The sequence below is a fragment of the Rhinopithecus roxellana genome, chromosome 5 (assembly GCF_007565055.1).
Source record: "Rhinopithecus roxellana isolate Shanxi Qingling chromosome 5, ASM756505v1, whole genome shotgun sequence".
Classification (NCBI taxonomy): domain Eukaryota; kingdom Metazoa; phylum Chordata; class Mammalia; order Primates; family Cercopithecidae; genus Rhinopithecus; species Rhinopithecus roxellana.
In genome coordinates this window covers 27231595-27247762 of record NC_044553.1, presented here as the reverse complement: position 1 = coordinate 27247762, position 16168 = coordinate 27231595, and positions in this window count along the sequence as shown.

The window sequence follows — 16168 nt, the reverse complement described above, 5'->3', positions numbered from 1 at the left end:
GTGGAAAACTTAAAACCTAGGCGATAGCGATAGTTAATTTAAAAAACATAATGGGGGGAAAATCCCATTCATAATATTGTCTTAGCCAGCTTGGGCTGCTATAATAAAATATGGTGGACTGGGTGCCTTAAAGAATAGACATTATTTCTCACTATTCTGGAGACTAGGAAGTCCAAGATCAAGGATCCAACAGATTCAGTTATTGGTGAGGGCCTTCCTCCTGGCTTGCAGACAACTACCTTCTTGCTGTGTATTCTCACACAGTGGAAAGAAGAGTCTCTGATGTATTTTCTTTTTCTTATAAGAACACTAATCCCATCAAGGAGGTCCCACCCTCATGACCTCCGATACCGCCCAAAGGTCCCACCTAGTACCATTACCTGGGAATTAGGGCTTCAATATGTGAATTTTGAGAGGATGCAAACACCATGCCATAACAAATATCAACCCAAACTTTCAAATGATGCTTACCAAAATTTTGCATTGGCACATTAATATGAAGAGAATAAATAATTCAAGGGTGTTGAAGACCATAAATACAACTTTAAAAAACAATAAGCCTGGGTGTAGTGGCTCATGTCTGTAATCCCAACACTTTGGGAGGCCGAGGCAGGTGGATCACGAGGTCAGGAGTTCAAGACCAGCCTGGTCAACATGGTGAAACCCATCTCTACTAAAAATACAAAAAAATTAGCCAGGCGTGGTGGCAGGCACCTGTAATCCCAGCTACTCGGGAGGCTGAGGCAGAGAATTGCTTGAAGCCTGGAAGGTGGAGGTTGCAGTGAGCTGAGATCGCGCCACTGCACTCCAGTCTGGGTGACAGAGTGAGACTCCATCTCAAAAAACAAACAAAAAAACAACCAAACAACAACAAGAAAAAACAATACCTAAACAAAGGGGTGACAAAAATCTGGAACCATAACCAAAATATGAAGACTGGTTTTCTTAGGCGGTTAGCACTATGGATGTGATAGAATTCTAAGGTGACTCCCACAATTCCCACCACCTGGTGTACATTCCCTGTAAATTCCCCTTCTCTTGAGGGTGGGCAGGGCTTGTAAATGTGATGGGATATCACTCTATGCTTATATTATATGGCAAAAGGGATTTTTGCACATGTAATTAAGACCTGTAATCAGCTGAGTTAATCAAAAGGAAGATTATCCTGGGAAGATCGGACCTACTCAAGTGAGCGCCTAGAAGGGGTCTAGCGATGGGAGATGAAAGAAGTCAGAGAGCTCCTGCAAGCCTGTAGTAAAGCATGAGCGAGACTGAGCAGAGGATTCAGCTAAGCTGCACCCAGACTCCTGACTACAGAAACGGAGATAGCCAATGTATATTGTCTGAAGCTAGCAGTTTTAAAAATTTTGTTTTGGTTTGTTTTTTTGAGACAGGGTCTCACTCTGTTGGCCAGGCTGGAGTGCAGTGGCATGAATATGGGTCACTATAGCCTTAATTTTCTGGGCTCATGTGATCCTCCTGCCACAGCCTCCCAAGTAGCTGGAACCACAGGTGCACACCACCACGTCCAGCTAATTTATTTTTATTTTTTTATTTTTTACAGAGATTGAGGTTTCATGTTGCTCAGGCCAGACTTGAACTCCTGGGCTCAAGCAATCTTCCTGCCTCAGCCTCTCAAAGTGCTGGGATTACAAGTGTGAGCCAGCACGCCTGGCCTATTTTAAGCTAAGTCTGGGGTAATTTGTTACATAGCAATAGAAAATGAATATAGTGAGTGACTGTTGTGCTTTCTGTTTTCCATTTTTTGAAATTCCCATGTATTACTTTCATAACAAACAAACTGAAGACAAAGTTGAAAACTCCATTTGGAACACAGGATTTTTTTTTAAGTACATTATTGTTGGCATCCTGAGGCAAACGGAGCTTCTCAGAGTTTCCTGACACTTGGGCCACATTCACAAACTTCCTTTCTCACCATCAATAAGTAAAAGAAGTTTATCATGACACTAATTCAGAACCTGTTTTAAAAGGACTATGCCCGTATGTTTTTTGCGGCACTGTTCACAATAGCAAAGACTTGGAACCAACCCCAATTCCCATCAATGATAGACTGGATAAAGAAAATGTGGCACATATACATCGTGGAATACTATGCAGCCATAAAAAAGGATGAGTTCGTGTCCTTTGCAGGGACAGGGATGAAGCTGGAAACCATCATTCTCAGCAAACTAACACAAGAACAGAAAACCAAACACAGCATGTTCTCACTCATAAGTGGGCACTGAACAATGAGAACACATGGACACAGGGAGGGGAACATCACACACAGGAGCCTGTCACTGGGTGGGGGACTGGGGGAGGGATAGCATTAGGAGAAATACCTAATGTAGATGACGAGTTGATGGATGCAGCAAACCACCATGGCACATATACCTATGTAACGAACCTGCAGGTTCTGCACATGTATCCCAGAACTTAGAGTACAACAAGAATAATTTTAAAAGGCTAACAGCTATACAGTGAGCCATTGATATGGTTAGGTAACCATATCAATTTGGCATTAAATGTAAACGGACTAAGAACTCAAATTAAAAAGCAGAAATTATCAACCTACATCACAAAAGCAATATACAATTTTATTCTGTTTACAGGAATATGTTTTATATATAAGCAATTGGATTAAAAGTAAAAGAATGAGAATATTTACCAGGAAAATCATATCACCTTGCTAGATCCAGAAAAAAAGTGACAAAGTTCAGTACCCATTCATGATAAAAACTCACAAAACTAGAAATGGAACGAAACCTTCCCAACCTTGAAAAGTGATCTAGGAAACGTTTACACTTAGTATCATGTAAATCATGCAAGAACGAATGCTTTCTCCTAAGGTTAGAAACAAAGCCACGATGTTTTGCTTCAAACATTTATCTTGTATTGGAAATCCTAGCCAGCACACTATGTGAAAAAAAAAATTAGGTAAAAATTGAAAAGAAAGAAATAAAACTATTTCACACAGCATGATTATGTAAAGGTCATAGCATTTGAGATCAATGTACAAAGTCTGTGTTCCAGTAAAAATATATTTAAAATTTAAAAAAGGAGTGTGCCTTATAATGTACCTTATTCCAGAAATAAACAGAGATCAGACTTGGGTGTCTATGAAAAATAGTTAGAAAGCACATGGGGATATATATATAAATAAGTGTCCATCACTGTCTTGCTTATAAAGACAAAATTCAGAACACACATGAGCACTAGTAATTGCAGATTGATTAAAGTATGGTCAATTCATTTAATGGAATACTATGCACCCATGTTAAAGATTACATAGCTGTATGTTTATTAATATAGAAAGATGTGCATGATATAATATTAGGTATTTAAAAAACAGGTTACAAGAACTTATAACAGCATGGACTGGGCGCGTGGCTCACACCCATAATCCCAGCACTTTGGGAGGCCAAGGCAGGCAGATTTCCTGAGCTCAAGAGTTCGAGACCAGCCTGGGCAACACGGTGAAACCCTGTCTATACTAAAATACAAAAAAATTAGCCAGGTGTGGTGGCATACGCCTGTAATCCCAGCTACTCAGGAGGCTGAGGCAGGAGAATTGCTTGAACCCGGGAGGCAGAAGTTGCAGTGAGCCAAGATCATGCCACTGCACTCCAGTCTGGGTGACAGAGAGAGACTCCATCCCCCAAAAAAGAGAACTTATAACAGCATGATCTCAATTAAAAAAAAAAAGATATATAGGGATAGGTATATAAACAAGGATCTAGAGAAGGAAAGAAAGAAAAGTTGTTTGTAAGAGTGTACAACAAGGTGATAATAATGGTTATATCTAGCGGTTGTTTTATGGTCCTTTTCTTTTTGTTTATTTAGACTTTCTAATTTTTTCAATAAAAATAGATTGTGTAATTTTTCAAATGCAAAGAAAAAATTAACTATCTAATAAATTAAAGACACAGAAACATGCATGAGACTGCTCATTAAAAGATTTCAGTTTCTACTTAGTAGTCAATAGCAGTTGATGTTCCTCAAGTTTTGTTAATTGGTGGCAACATTCCTATTTGCCCTCATGTTTATGGCAATGGTTCCATCTTTTGATGCTTTTTTTTTTTTTTTTTTTTTTGAGATGGGGTCTTGTTCTGTCACCAGGCTGGAGTGCAGTGGTGCCATCTTGGCTCACTGCAACCTCCGCCTCCCAGGTTCAAGTGACTCTCTGCCTCAGCCTCCCAAGTAGCTGGGACCACAGGCCTGCGCCACCACACCCAATTAATTTTTGTATTTTTAGTAGAGATGGGGTTTCACCATGTTGATCAGGATGGTCTCAATCTCTTGACCTCATGATCTGCCTGCCTCAGCCTCCCAAATGTTGATTCATTTTAATAGAGGACTGGTCTCCAGAATAGTCTCATGAATCTGTTTTTCTTAGCACTAATGGCGTATTTTCCAGATACAAATTACAGGGACTAGTTCTCAATCACTGTGTTGTTATCATAAGACATGTAGAAAGCACTGAGAATTTCATCTCCATCATATGTATTGATGTTTTCAGTATGAGGTACCCAGCAGAAGACATTCCAACTGAGAAAATGAACCCTTTCCATCATCTTCCCCTCACCTTACACTGATGTCTAAGTGATGTTCTCACTCTTCAGGTTCAGGGTCTTCCTGCTGTGTTCAAAGTCATGGGAACAAAAGGCATTTAAAGTCCTAAGATCACTGGCAATGTTGACCAATGAGATATCTTCCTAGTGAGGTGAATGCTTGGCTGGAAGAGCACATCTGTGTATATGAGAGAGTAGAAAGACCTCTGCCACAGGGAAGCTGTAAGTGAGGGCTCTGCCACCAACTGGAGAGCCTAGTCCAGTGGTTCTTAACTGGAGATGATTTAGGCCCCCAGGAGACATTTGGCAATGTCTGATGATATTTTGATTGTCACGTGGGTGGGGGCTGTGTTTTTGGCATCTAATAGGTAGAGGTCATAGACGTTGCTAAATGTTCTAAATTCACAAGACCACTCCTCACAACAAAGAACTTTCCAGTCCAAAATTTCAGTGGTGTCCAGCTTAAGAAGCCCTGGCCTAGAGTGTTAGAGAGATACAAAGCTGGTGGTATCAAGGGCCTGACCAGGTGAGAGCAGAGCTCTCTTACAAGCTAAAACCACCCCAAAACAGAGCAACAGTCAAAGTTAGACCCAATTCCAGCTGACACTGAATAACCAGAAGTAGATTGATCCTACTCATACAACTAGAAAACCAGACAAATACATGAAAATAACACTTGTGGTCACCCGACAGCTAAGGACTGTCATCCCCAAGAGAAAGAAACAACTGAGGATAGCCCTATGGTTGCCCAGATTACTGCTGGAGGCATTTTCTAGGCTGCAGCACAGACAGGAAGGGGATGCCCAAATAGAGTCAGCAGGTCTCCCTGAGGTAAGGAGATGGAGCAGAGGATCCAGTGAGGGCAGGGCTGTTGGAATTATGGGGAGGCAGCACAAGTCTAAGCAGAAAGCATCCTGGGCCCGGCTGAGTACTGGTCTACACATGCTTAAGGGGAAACTACCTGGGACTGGAGAAAGAACCATCAGAAAGGAATACACAGAACAATTCCCAGGGCTCACACAGGGCTGAGTATGGTTTATGTTCCCTCTAGCCAGGGTGGAAGGGCTCTTAATGCATGTGATAATGGGTAAAATCCTCAGAAATGCATGAACTTAATAGTGGGGGCAAATTGGCCCTAGAATAAAGGCTGCCCTGGGCCAGACCTAACAAAATTTAAAAGCAAGCACCAAAGGACTGAGTAGATTCCAAAGAATTTAACTGTATGCCAAAACAAAATTCAATACTATTTGAAGGAATACAACAAAATCCAGCAAACAACAACATAAAAATCACAATATCCGGCATCCAGTAAAAAACTTACCAGACAGCCCACATGCGGTGGCACATGCCTGTAGCCCCAGCTACTTGGAAGGCTGAGATAGGAGGATTGCATGAGCCCAGAAGTTGAGGCTGCAGTGAGCTGTGAACCCACCACTGCACTCCAGGCTGGGTGACAGAGCAAGACCCTGTCAAAAACAAAAAACAAAAAACAAAAAAAAAACAACAACAACAAAAAAAAGACTTACCAGATATGCAAAGAAACTTACCAGATATGCAAAGGAAAATATGACCTATAGCCATAGGAAAAAAAATCAATCAAGAAAGAAAGACCTGGAAATCATAGAGATTATAGAAATAAGAGACAAGGACCCTAAAATAACTTTTACTGTCATGTTCTATATGTTCAAGAAGATAAACGTGACCAAGATGAGGAAAGAAAAGGAAGACATAAAATATTGAGAGTGCTGATTTATTTCTTCATCTCAGCACTTAGGAACATGGTGTTGTGCTAGGCTCTGGGACAACAGAGATGAGTAAGCCACAGCCCCTGCTCTTCTGCAGCTTATTTAGTAGAAAAGGCAGATGTTGAACCTATTATATATGATAGAATGTGATAAATGCCAGTGTAGTTTTGGGCAAAGTGTTGGAGGAACATAGCAAAGTGGGGTGTAACCATATATGGTAGGCAGCAGGGGGTAAGATGAGGGTCCTTTATCCTTAAGACAAATAGTAATAGCCAACTTTATGCAATAGCAAAAATAACTTGCCAAATATTTATTATGTACCAAGAACCATAAGAAGCTTAGGGAAGAAATTGAGAAATAAAAACAGAAATGAACCCCTCCTCTCCTAAAGGTAATATTTACTGACCACTAAAAACCACTTTATCTTCACAACAACTCTGCAGGTGTTCCCCAATTTTTAACTCCCTTTTGTATCCACTCCTTTTGACTTGTACCTGAAGTTCTTTCTATCAAAGGATCAGAACTGATTTTCCTGCCCCACCACTTTTTGTTTGGCCACATGACTTGCTTTGGCCAATGGAAATGTTACCAGATGTGATATGACCAGAGACTTGAAAAATGCATGTGCATGTGGGCTTATTTTCCTGTGTATGTGCCAGTAGCATAAGGAGAATATGCCTGAAACCAGGAAGAGGATGAGAGACAAATGGTACAGAAACATTGCAACAACCCACAGACCTGCAGTAAGAACCAGGTTCACTGAATAGAGCTCAATCTAAATCAGCAGAACCCCAACCTGCCCACAGATGTATAAGCCAACAAATGCCTATTGTTGCATGCCACTTATATTTTGTGCTTGCTTGTCAGGCAGCAATATCTGACTGACATGCACCATCAGATGAAGGATGAAGGTTAAATGACACAGCTAGGGTGATATTCCTAGTAAACAGTAGAACTGGGATTTGAATTTACATCTGCCTGATTCCAGAGCCAGCATTTTAACAGATTGCTGCTTCCCAGAAACCTCACTCCTGGGAATTTTCCTGAAGGCAACGGTTCCGAAAAAGGTTATATGCACATATATATTTACTGAAGTTTTGCTTATAACATCAAGAAAAATGAAAACACCCTAAAGTCTGCAAAGTAAAAGAAGCAATTAAGCAAAGCATAATCTACCATCTTGAAGAAATGACTTGTGCTTATTAAAATGAAAATTATGAAAAATATGTAACATTAGAGATCTATATTCTAATGTTAATCTTGAAAACCAAAATATATTTTGTAGGTCAACTAAAAGTAAAATCGTGCATATAAATATGCAGATTTATGTATGTGTTTGCATACATATATGCAAATAGACAAGGCCAGAAAATCTGTTTATAAAATGAAATCAATTTCAGAGAGTCGTGGGATTAGAAGCGATGTATTTTAGTCTTTAAATTTTCCATTAGAGTTGTTATAATAAAAACAGTGATTAAACTGACACACACATAGGTTTGATGTCACTCCTAATCCACTCAAAGGACTTACACAGCCACCCACTGCCAGGCTTCCAGCAACATGGGTGTCACTGAGATCTTTCTCCCCAATCCTGTTAATGGACTTCAGAGTGCATCTTTACCATTACAAACCCCAACTACAGGCTGCTGAGGCTTACACTTGGCCCGAGGGAAGAAAGAGGAAAGGCCCTCAATCCCCGGAGGTCTTGCATTTGGCAGCCAGAACAGATTTTTCCATTAATAAGGTATTTCGAGTCAAAGTTGGAGCCAGTTCTTATCTCTCATGGTCACCCTGGTTAGAGGACAAGGAAGGGATGTGAATGTGAGGGGCATTTGCCTCCTCCCTCCTGCCTTTCCAGAATTCAGAGATAACTTGTACAAGAGCACTTATGGGTGCCAGGGCTCTCCGCTGGACACGTGGCACAAAATATCCCATTTAATCTCCGAGTAATGTCATTATCCCATTTTCTAGGTGACAGAGCCAAGTCTTAGAGAGGTTAGTCCTTTGCACTGTTCAGTGGCCTTGGGCAGTATATTGGACTAATCAAGTAAAAAGTGGATATTGTTGTTTCCCTGCTGGACCATTAGACACCAATTCCCCAATGACTCCCACTGGAAAGACTTCAGGTGCCTTAAAGGTGGGTTAGAGAAAATACTGTATTTTTCCATTAATAAAGTCTTTCCCCCAGTACAGCAACTTAGATCCCAGGTATTTGCCTGAATGTCCTTTCTACCCAGGAGGCTCCTTTCCCCTCTCAAATGGCACCTATTGATTATTCATGCCTAGGGAGGAGGAACAAAATATTCCTTTCTGGGGAACCTCCTTATATTGTAATACTGGGTACCATAAACTTTGTCCTGTGAAACAACTAGTGCTGCCATTCTCTGTGTCCTGTCATTACCTTCACATGTCTATTTCTCCTCCTAGATTGTGAACTTCCTGAGGACAAGGATCTTTTTCACTGGATTCATTTTCGTATTCCCTGTAACTGCACATGCACAGCACACAGTAGAAAGTCAATTAATGCTTGTTGAATATAACTCAGTGTAACTATAGCCCCCATTCAAAGTGGAGAAAGGGAACTAACCATTCCCTTTCCCTTAGTGCCTACTAAATGCCAGGCACCAGGTTAGGCACATTACCATGTTATTCTGTCTGCTATCTCATTTAATCATTGCAACAATTACAGAAGGTGGATGTGATCATCCCCATTTGCAGATGGTAACACAGTTCAGGGAGGGTTAATGACTTGCCCATGGTCATGGAGTCAGTAGGCAGGACAACCTGTTCACTCTCACATCTGTTTGGCTCCAAAGCCCAGCACTCTGGTTCTCTTCCTGAATCATGCTGCCCTCCACTTGGCAGAGAAGGCACACATCCCTGCACACAATGGATGAACCAAGTATTTTCAGACATTCTTCACTAAAGAGCCTGTCCCCCTGCCGGAGCTGTCCTGATTTCCAATCTGCCTGTGGCCTGGAGTGTCAACCTCTGGGGGTGGCTGCCACAATAGGGCACCCCTGCACTCTGCTTCCTGGCAAGCACCATCTCAGGTCCCAGGAGTCTCCGCTTAACAGGCACCTTGTGAGGTTTTTGTGATTCAAGAGGACACTGAACACAAAGCACAGAGCCACAGGCTGGCCTTCCAAGAGCACAGTGAACTTGCTGGGGTGAGAAACATCCTCACCCACCAAAGGCACAGGTGGGGACTCTTCAAGGTGCTCAGCAACTCGCAAATGCAAACCCAGGGCAAAAAAAGGTATTCTCACAAATCTAAAACTTTTCCATCATGTGTCCCAAAATTCTTGCAGCCTCTGCTCATTATCCAATTCCAAAATCACTTCCACATTTTTAGGTATTTGTAACAGCAGCACCCCATTTCCTGGTATTAAAATCTGTATTCATTTCCTAGGGTCGCTGTAATGAATAACTACAAATGTGGTGGCTTAAAACAACAGACATTGATTCTCCCACAGTTCTGGAGAGCAAATGTCTGATTTCAAGGTGTTGGCAGAGCTGCACTCCCTCTGAAGGCTGTAGCGGAGAATCCTTCTTTCTTCTTCCAGCATCTGGTGGCTCCAGGTGTCACTTGGCTTGTGGTTGCATCACTCCAATCTCTGCCTCTGTCTTCACACAGCCTTTACCCTGTGACCCTATGTGTCTCAATTCTCTCTCTTTGCTTTCTCTTGTAACGACACCAATCATTGGATTTAGGGCAAACCCTAAATCCAGCATGATCTCATCTCAAGATCTTTAATTATATCTGCAAGGACCATATTTCCGAATGAGATCACATTGATAGACTTGGTCTTAGGACTTGGACACATATTTTTGTAGGATACTACTCAGTCCATTACAACACTCTGTTCTTTTAATTTCTTCAGAAGCCAAAAAGTATAAAATTCAGCATTAATAACTTCCTTCTTACATCTCAAAATATGTTTTTGCTTTTATTAATGACTTATATTGCTTTGGTGTCATGTGGATGAAGATTTGTATTTCTCTTTACTATCTTTTAACCACCAGTAGGTAGTAAATAGATCTGGAGTCTGAGAGACTCAAGTTCAGATCTTGACTTTGCACTTCTTTGCTGTATGTTTTTCAGCTACTTGCTTAATAATCTCCAAGCATGTTTCTTCATTTGTAAAATGGAGACTAGAATAATAACAAAACATGCCCTTCCAACCTTCCAGAGAGGTTTCGAGGATAAAATGGTGTATGTGTAGGCACTGTGCAAATATCTATGGCTATTTTGAGAGATTCTTGCAGTTGTGATTTACCAAATTGAGTCTCTCAAGATATGATAACTGTTCATACACTGGAAGGTGAAATGTGGGAGGAGCTTAAATTCCATTTGTGTACCTTCCCTACAGCTGTCATGTTAGGTGTTGATGATGGGAAAAGAATGTGAAAGGATCTGCTAGCTGCCTGCCCTCTTGTCTTTTCTAATCCCACTTCAAGGCACCATGGGTGTCAGAGCAAATACTGCCTCCTCCCTTTAGAATGTTAGCAGTACAAGCCAAGTGTGCTCAAAAATGCTTCATAAGGCACAGTACACTTAGATGTACCTCCTAGATTATCCCCTATTTCATCACATTAATTATGTGTTTATTCTCTACAGAGCCTCCCTTCTTCCCTTCTATTAGTCTCAGTATTCACTCAACAACTGGGCCATGCCTTGGGCTAGCACTGGTGCTACAGTTCATGGGAGTCAGGGACTCTGCCCTTTACAATATGATGACCTAGTAAATGGGAAAACTACCTAAATAATTAAATATGCCATAAGATGTGCCATCTCAGAAGCAAGTCAAGCTTCTCTGGGTTGGAAGAGTATAGCCCAGAGAGAACAGCAGGGGCACAGTTGACAGGAGTGAGAAAATGAAAGCTTTTTAAAAAAAGAGATCAGGATTGTTTAAATCAAGCAATTTGATTACAAAAATTTATTTGGATTGTAAGTAGTCCATAAATGAAACAATACCAATTCATGGGGTTTTGCTTTTGTTTTAATTGAGTATGTTGCCTTTTTATTCATTTTTGGAATGCTCTAAGGTTTCAGTTGTTAGGACCTGGATCCCACAATGAGATCTCAAGAGTGAAGTCTTGGTGCGTGGCTTCTGGGTCTCCACCTGGCTGTCTTGTCATTCTGCTCATGTGAGAATGGACCACGTGCTGCAGCTGCTAGGTGCAGGATATGAAAGAGGAAAGCAGCAAAAGAGGGGGCTTAGAAGAGTTAGCGAGGTCTGGACCTGGAGGGTCAGAAGGGAGGCTTTGGATTTTATCTCTCAGCTCATAGGGATCCAGAGAACTGTAAGCAGGACGGTGACCACATCAGCTGTGCCCCAGCCCTCAGAGATGCAACCTAAGGGAATGCTTCCCACAGGAAACATACCGTGGCAGCCATCGGAGCTGAGGATTGAGAGAACGGGATCCTAGCAAATGACTTGGCACCGATGCAATCTCTGCAGCAATGTCCCCAACACATGTCAGAATAAAAACATTCACCTGGCTCAGTGCCCCTAAAATCTCCCACTAGAAGGAGCACCTTGGAGAGTGAGTGTGTCAAGGGAGCTGAAGAAGAAGAGCATCCCCTAAAGGCAAAAAGAAGATGCAGTGATAAGCAGGATGAGATTTGGAAAAGGGCAATGGAAAACCAGTGGAGAGATAGCCCAAAAATGGGTGTGCTCTCCACCAGGGCCCCAAGAGCACGGAGATGGAAGGAAAAACTTCAGTAGCTCATTTTCTGACAGGACATGCCTAACTCCCCAAGACCTCTGAAAGTCAAGATAAGAAACAAGCATATTCAAGACCTATACAGGAACTCCTGCCAGTAAATACGCTGCATTCAAGATGGGTTTAGCAACCAACCCAACCAGGCAAACTAAAACGAGGTGGGCCACAGCTTCCATTGGTCTCTGTTCCCAGGTGGTTTTGGATCCCTTGGAGTAGCGCTAACGGACGCCAGGAGTAGGAATTATAGGAGTCTAGATTGGTAGATGTGACAAACTAAAATGTAATACTCTTGCATATCGAAAAATCCACAGATACAAAATTAAAAGGCAAATTTAGACAAGAAGAGCTTTATGCTCAAAACTGTGTTTAATCATTTTATATATTTTCATGAAAAATTGAAGACAACCTAATAATCCTACAGTCGGCTTTTAAAAGGTAGTTATGAAGACTGGTAAATGTGGAAAGTGCTCGCAAATGCATAACTAAGGAATAGAAACAGAACATGACATTTGGAATATACAGTATAATTTTATCCAAATAGCAATAAAAATGCTATGCATAAAGAATCTAGAAAAAATTTTAAAATATTTGTTCCTTCTTATTCTCTTGGGTAAATGCTATTAACCAGAAGCTGATGGAAATGTTTTTGGACAAAATCCATCTGTTTAAGATTCATCTTGCTTTTGGAGTCTGATCTCTCATCTCAGTTTGGGAAAAGCCATCTATGAAAATATGTATTTTTTTTTTTTTTTTTTTTTTTTTTTTTTTTTTTTTTTTTAGCCAGAGTGACATCAATCTTTTTTTTTTCCTTTTGGGAGCCAATAATTGATGCAGCTACTAGAGCTCCCACCGGGAATCCCCACATGACATGAGCTCTGGCCAGCTGTTTCTTTCTGCTCTCTGGTACCTGCCATGGCTCCTGTGCTCTGCTCTGTGAAGGGAGGAGTGGGGAACAGGCAGGTAGAGAAGGCAGCATTGCACGCAGAAGGCTTCCCCTGTAGTTTGCAGGTGGGACTCAGAGGAGAACTGTTCAGCTCTTTGGCCCCATGAGTATCTAGCACAAAGCAAGCCCTCCATAAATGCTAGTTAAAATGTATTAGAAGCATAAACAAAGCGTATGTTTAACCAGGCTCCTGGTACAAACCAAATATATGTACACAGAAGCCAGAGTTTATTTCAAGGGCCAAGGAAGAAAAAAACACTCTATTAGGCTCTTTCATGTCTTTCTGGGGTGAAAAAGTTGTCACTTTTGCAAATGATTACAGCCCTCACCTAATTCTCTCATTGTATGTTCTGTCTGGCATGGGGAACTCAACTCAAGGAGGAGGACGGGAGGGTGAGCATAGATGAATGTGCCCCAGCACCGGGGGACTGCCAGCATGAGCAGCAAAGGCTTCCTAAAGGTCTCTGTGCCCATGTGGAGCAGGTGGTAGGGACAAACCGCTGTGTACCAAGAGAAGAGATTGAAGAATAGCAGAAACAAAGTTCCCAACGGAGTTAGAAATATGAGTGGACACAAACCTCTATGATTTTCTGCTGAGACCTCTGCTATAAAAGACTGTTTGCCATCTGTTTCTGGAAAAACAGCCTTCTGGGTGCATTAACGTTATTTACAACTAGGCTGTCTCCACCTATGCTAGCACTGATGCAGGCAGTGGGTGTATGGAAATTGTAAAGACAAACATAGAATAGCCCTGCTCTTAAGAAGCTTCCAGTCTACAGAGGCATCTTAGTTCTCCTGGGCATACAGAGACCTGAATTCAAATCTCAGCTTGGGCTCTGGACAACCACATAACCTTAAGTAAGTCTCAACTCCTACCCTGACCTCTTTGCATTATCCACAAAGTTGAGGTGATGTATTTAGGAATTCCTACTCCTCTGAGCTGCTATTGGCATCCATCAGCAGAGTGCTTTTGCAATCTGAAAACTTCCTCCAGTATCACTAAGAACCAGGAGGATAACCTCTCAACTTCCCACCAGACATATCAGCATCTCCACTGTGGCACCCAGGGAAAGGAAAGCCCTGGGCTCAGATGACTCCAGGAACCACAGCATGACCATTGCCCCATGTGTACTGTAATTTCACCAAGGGCTAAGTGGCTAGCAAATTTGGAAGAGCAGGGTTTGTGATTATCTCTCCTCCCAGTATCCCCCATATATCTCTCTATTGCATATGCAGCAAGTCTGAACCCAGCTCATAAAACACAGGTTTGCACATGATGAATCTTTATTTTACTACAACTCAACTTAAATTCTATCTGAAACCCATTCTACTCAAAGGCAGAAAATGTAATCTTAGCCAATACTTAGAAATCTTTGCACTTAGGTTTAAACACAGACAGTTCAGAATTTCCCCAGGAGTAACATCAGAGTTCCGGGAGCTCCATGCAGGATCATTAGCTCCAGGTAGGCAAAAAGAAAGAGTTCATATTCCCCAGTCCTTGTTTCTCAATACAGAAATATTTATCGAGTAGTACTCCAGGCCCTTTTCCTCATGCCTCCATGACTTATCTAAGAGAAGCTACGCTTGTTTTTCTGTGTTTCTCTCTCTTTAAGATCTGTCTACAGAAATCATCCACTCCCATCTGCCCCTGCCAAGGAAGGGCTGCAGTTGACTTGCACTTCTGTGAATACATTAGTCCATGGAACCCTGGCGTACTGTACCTATTAGTAGGTCTATTGTTTCCACTGAACTCAGCCACATCCTCCCATCTCACCTTTCTCCCTTACAGAGATGGTGCTTGGATTTAAGACAGCCCAACTTCTCTATCTCTCAATTATTTCTGAACTTAGATGATGGACAGGGATGTTATTATGAGCCCCCTCCGAGCCTTATGAGTGGTGTCTGCCCACGTAGGCATCTGCTGATGTGTCTGTATTTCTCTCTGCTCCCCAGAGCAGGGTCTCAGCCAACATGAGCTAATGCAAACCCCATTGTGTCTATGAGCCTGCCAGTGCCTATTCTCTCGGCTGACTCCCCTCTTCAGCACACAGGAACATGTGTATTCCTTCCCACACCCCTCTGACAACTCTGAGGGCTCCCTGACCCTGACAGCCCACTCTTCTTTATCACCCCCATGCCATGATGGTGCAAGGAAGTTGCCCCCTGGGCTTCTCTGTACTCTCAGATCCCCAAATTCCTCTGAGAATTACGTTGTTTCAGAGACCCAGCCTGTGTTAGTTTCCTAGGGCTGCTGTAACAAATTGCCTCCAATAGGGTGACTACAGCAACAGAAATTTATCCAGTTCTGGAGGCTAAAAGTCTGAAATCAAGGTAGCAGGACCACGTGCTCTCTGAATATCCTAGAAGAGGATCTTTGCTCGCTGCTTCTAGCGTCTGGTGCTGGTGGCAATTTTGGGGGTTTTTGGACTTAGGAATACATCATTTCAATCTTTGCTTTTGTCTACATACAGCCTTTTCCCCTGTATCTGTGTCTCTATGTCCAAGCCTACTCTTCTTATAGGAACACCAATCATTGGGTTAGGATCTACCCTAATCCAGCATGGCCTTATCTTAACTTGGTTATATTGGGAAGACCCCATTTCTAAATAAGGTCACAATCACTTGTACTAGGGGTTAGCATGTCAACCTCTCTTTTTGGGAGACAGTTCAACTCATAACACAGTCCTATCCTTGAAGTGTGTCTTAGAATTACAACATCTCTCCTCCCTTCCTTCTCTGTCTCTCTCTCTCTCTTTCACACACGCACACACACACATACACACACTCACACACACACATATACACACACTCACACTCACACCTCATTTCCAACTCTTCTTTCTCTTGCAACTCAAAGATATTTTCAGCTCTCCAGGTGGGGAAAATACTATCTATTGTAGTTATTCTACCAAATCTTCTTCCCTTAGGTATGGACAGCAGTTTTTCATTTGTTTGTTTTATTTTAAAATCCAGGAACTTGGGGCCTTTGTCTTCTGGCTTCCGGGCCACCCCTTCCTTGAGGACGCAGGTGTCTCCTGTCTCATGGCAGGAATGGGAAGAAGGTCCCAGGGAAATGGGCATGGGAGGAGCCACATATTTCTCAATATCATCCTGGAACACAGACGTTTCGTTCAGAATATTTTCTGAGTCTTTCTCGATTTTCACCAGTTTTTCAGCCT